General features: G+C 43.6%; 1 long non-coding RNA gene across 1 annotated transcript; it reads right to left on the reverse strand.

Annotated features, from left to right (window-relative positions):
- Positions 1-385: 385 nt before the first annotated feature.
- Positions 386-3,552, reverse strand: LOC140215200 (uncharacterized). Its single transcript, XR_011892142.1, has 2 exons — positions 3,379-3,552; positions 386-1,421 (listed from the first exon to the last, which is right to left on the reverse strand). It is a non-coding gene; the product is annotated as an uncharacterized lncRNA (long non-coding RNA).
- Positions 3,553-4,944: the final 1,392 nt, after the last annotated feature.

Consider the following 4,944-nt stretch of genomic DNA (forward strand, 5'->3'; position numbering starts at 1 on the left):
TGAAGGTTCATTACATTTCTTTTTATTTACAGGCATGTACAGGCATCTCTAGATGCATGCACAAACTCTACATGCACAGGTGGTGAACTCAAAAAGTTCATTGCTGCAAGACAGGCTGAATGAGTAAACACAGATGAAAGCGATAAACATCTGTCTTGCAACAACAAACCTTTAGTTGCAAGTCAGTGCTTCTTTATCGTAGGTGTGTTGCTAAAACATGTTCACACATCTCTACAGCAGCAATGGCCAGCCAACCAGGCCCAGATATCAACTTTATGAAATTCTTGAATACCGCACAAAAATATGGATACAACACAATGTAAAATGAACAAAAAAGAATAGCTGAAGGGCTTTGACATGACAACAACAGACAAGGAAACGTATATAAAGCATAAAGGAAAATAACTGTCATTTTATTTGTAGTGTCAACATCAGAAGGAGAAGGGAAATGAAAGTGGACAAAATATAACTTGCCACTGGTGGGAGCTAAAGCCAAAACCAATTGAGCTGGAGGCTATTCCACCATCAATTTCATAGAATGTTTATGTGTACTTCATTAGGCTCTTGGAGTGTTCTTGCATGAGTAGCACTGGCTAACACTACAAGGGTGAGATATAGTACATGCACATACAGGCCCAAGAAAGTTTGCAGAGGGATAGCCATTGCTGCAGCTCTACTGGTAAAGCAATGCAAGCATAATTCAAAGGTTGTGGGTTCGTCTCCCATTAGTGGGAAGCTACCTTTTCATATACTTTCATTTTCCTACTTATTTTTCCATTTCGATATAAAGTAATTAAATTCATCAATGATTTCCTTTTGTTTCATTGTCTCTTGGCTTTATTATACAAAAAGTATACATTAAAAAACATTAATCTTTGAATTACTCTCCTACTTGCATCAATTTAATTTTCAAGTCGAGATGCGTATCCTCACTGACCTCTTTAATGTGTTTGAGCAGAGAGACGGCAAAAGTTCGAGGTCGTCCTGCGGTTTGCATCTTTTGATTGCACTTGAAACATTGCCTAATTCCTCCAATATTAACTGACTCTAATCTTTCTTTTTCCTTTTCCTCCCCCTTGACTTTGCTTCAGAAGCAATGCTTCCTAACGTGTCCAGCCTACGACTGCCTGCTGAAGCCAGCGATGCTTCTGACTGCGGACTGCTGTGGTGTGCCTCAGAATCCTCAGGAACCAGAACTTCTTGAAACATCGGTGATTCAAGAGATTCCAAAATGTCCTGAGACTCCACAGACTCATGCGACGCCGAAGACAGAGTCGATGCTGGCGCTTGTGACTCTTCATTTGACGGTGATGGCACTTCAAGTGTTGCCAGATCGGAAAACAGGCACATTTTTTGTTAAGATGTCTGCAGCACTTCCCTCCTCACTCGATGGGGGCACTGGTGGAAGGTTGGCGGACATCCTGCATGTGAGCGTAATGTGTAAATAATGTGCCAGTCTGGATGCAAAAATATATGAAGGCTCAAATCCGTCCACATTTGTTTTAGTGTGTGATTTTATTAGAGTACACTGAAGCTCTGAATCAGTTTTGTAGGGACAAAAGTGGCTTGCCTACACAACCAGAATGAACAGTTTCTGCATGCGTGTAAGTGTAGCTTTTGTATCTTTTTCTGTTTTTGCTTGTGATGCATTTAAGCAGTTCTTACGAGATCTGCATGCCTAAAGCCTAGTGATTACTTCTACTCAAAACAGTTTATGATATTTGGAATGTTTCAGTTTTGAAATAATTAGCAGAAAGCATTCCACTACATTTACTCAGAAAAACCACTTAATAAATTTCATGTTGAAAGACCTATGCTTGCACTTTCTAAACAGAGTAGTAGTACTGTTAGGTCTTGCTTTAGCATAAGGCTCTCTCCTGTTCTAGTTTTTCTACTTGAAACGTTCTTGGCTTGTAACTTTGTTTTCCTTTCACTTGTTTGTAAACTTCATCTCATTCTAAACTGTTTTTCTTAACTGAATGTACGTCTAAACACAGTGTGAAGCTGTGTACGTAGTAGTCAGTGCATTTGTTGTTTGTATCTAGGAAGTTACGTCTAATAATGTTTCTCTTCTTGCCATCTGCCTTGTAAAGGGTGTTTTGGCCCAGCAAAGCTGACCTTAGCGAGCAAACCCTTCCAGAAAGTTTCTTACAGCCAAGCTTTTTTTGCCTCTTCTCTGGACTTTCCTACCGCTGCTCCTACTGTCTTGCCAAATAGCTCGCCTCATACTGATATTAATGTAGTCGTTGAACCATTGTCATCCCAGCTGACTACTGGCTACTGTGTTGCACGAGTGACCAGTACTGGACGTAATGCAAATACCAATTAAAATAATGTAACTAGATCGTGGTTTTGGCATGTAAAATTTCAATAATCATTTTTCACAAAGTGCGAATGTGTTAAACAGGATCATCTAGTCCTTCCTTGGAAATTTTGCTAAGCAGGAACAGCGTTCTCCACAAACATCGCGAAAGCTTCGCTTAAACCAGTAACCACAGCACCTGGGATCTGCAGAATAACCGCAGGCTGATAATTAGGTAAGGACACTGCTGAACAGACACAAAAAGAATTATCAATTACACAGCTGACAATGTCAGTACTATGGCGCATTTATTCCTACAGCATGATGACACTGAATGAATCCCTAAGCAAGCTAGGTAATATTTGAGGGTCTGTGATGAAGCACCGATTTGCACACTGCTGGCAAGCAACAAAATGCAAAATTAAAACTGTGCATTGAAGTGCCCAAGGTACACGTGAATATAGCAACATTCAATACTCAGTTAAATACTGGCCATTGACTTGCACGCTGCCTTCTAGGATCAGTGCACAGAATAAAAAAAAAACTACTTGCATGTCTTGTGTTTTGTTTTTGTGTGTGCATCATGCAAGCCCTTATCTTTTTATTCATTCTGCTAATTTGTATGTGATATTCTCTGTACTTCTGTCTTATGCTTTATTGTTAGGTTTTTAAGTGCTATTTTACTTGTTATTTTGTACCTGTATTTCTGCTTTCTCTGCTCCCGACTGCAAAGCCAGACTGGCTTTGTGGGTACCTAAATAAATAAATATACAAAGCTATTCTTGTACTGCTTGTATGTCCCCTTACGTATCACATTTAAGGAAATATGCGATAATCGGAGCGGCGATGCAGCACAAATATTTTATCGCCATTTAGACAAAGCTGAATATAATGCATACTGTGCGTCGACTTGCTTGTGTAAGCACAATTTTGAGTCGATTCCCATAAGTGCGGTGCATTGCCAGCTATAATACAAACATACGGCATCGCCGGTCAACGTGGTAAAGGGAAAGCACTAAAATCCCGTGTTTCATTTTTAACACGCCGGCTAAGATGGAAACTTCAAGATAACTTACGGTCTACACTCCATTGTGTAGCGCAGAAACATCATCTGGTCAAGAAACAGCCAGATGACGTCGTCGTGAACGTCGACTGGCACGGCGCGGCTCTTTTCTTTCTGAAACGTCTTCCCAGGCGCCGAAATTTATTCCCCAGGGACTTCCATCACTTCTGCAGCGCTGTGATAACGTCATCTGCACATATAAAGCGCGTTTTCGACATCTGCGAGTCGGCTGATGAGAGAGGCAGCTTATACCAGTGCCACACAGCTAGGCTTTCGATGGCGATCGAGCGCGATCAAATTTCTCGATCACGATCGGTTCTACGCACATTGCGCGGTACAGGCAATCGTGATCACAAAATCCGACCCCGATCGGGCTTGATCGCGATTGAAACTGCTCCGCTATGACGCCCGTATAAAATTCCGAGCACTCACCTGTTCGGCAGCGTTGGGTTCACGGATCCACGACTACCTCGTCAAGTGCTTGTTCTAGTGGCGCTTGTGTTTCGCCTGCTACCAAAGCGCAGGTCGAGCCTCAACGCAGGCGATCAGCGCTTCGTTGTTGATCGCCTCCATAGCCTCTGTACTCTATCCACACGAAACCACCAGCGACTCCCGGCGTCTCCGCACGATATGGCCATATATGGCACGATTCTGAAACTTCAACAACCTTTCCGAACCGCCGGAAGTGTACATGCGGCCCACGCGACGTCGGTGCACAAGCTGCCACTTCCGTCGCGTACGCTCAAAATGACGCCCAAGATCAAGACCTCCTTGACGCGCGCGTTTCCTGCGCGTCTGCCCTCTCTAGACGCGTAGGACAGGCGCGTACGGCCTCGCAGACGCGTGACGCGCAGCCAGGCGCGCACGATTCACCGCGTGTGGTTGGGCCTTAAAACGATATGGCGTGCGTCCCTCGCCACGTCCAAGTTGCAATCCCACGGCCTGTACTTCGGCCGGCCACATGCTGCATACTTCACTGTCATAGCTGGTAGGACCTGCTGCGTCACGGCGCGAGACAAGTTTTCCCCCTCGCCAGAAACCGGCGTAATTCCTGCGCACCCTAGCAGTACTTTTTTCTTTACCCCACAACTACAATGATTAAGCTAGAGTGCCTTCGCGGCAACTCTTGAAACGACATCGCAGACCGTTGCGCAACTCTGAGAATCACATACAGATGCGCTACTAAGGGGGGCTTTGCAGAGGTACTTGGTTTCGCTTATGGAAACTACAGTTTTTTCCGCTTAATCGAAACGCCAGCCGATTTATTCCCAGAGCCAGTGCGTTTAATAAAAGCAGAACGTCATTCAGGAACCTTCGAATGCCGAGGGAGGCAAAATTTTGTTTAAACTTAGAAGTTGAAAACCTTGTTCAAAACAAAAGAACAAGATGGAAGACCAGTGCCATGTGTCTAACGAGAACGCTTAGAGGTTATTTTTTTTATTTTTTTTTTATTCGCGAAAGTGACACAGATAGATGTCCATTAATAAATAAATGCGAGAAACTGTTACTACTAGATTGTTAAGAGAAGGAATGAACGCACGCCCAATGTCGTCGTGTCTCTCAACCGAAACACCTTAGA

The sequence above is a fragment of the Dermacentor andersoni genome, chromosome 1 (assembly GCF_023375885.2).
Source record: "Dermacentor andersoni chromosome 1, qqDerAnde1_hic_scaffold, whole genome shotgun sequence".
Classification (NCBI taxonomy): Eukaryota; Metazoa; Arthropoda; class Arachnida; order Ixodida; family Ixodidae; genus Dermacentor; species Dermacentor andersoni.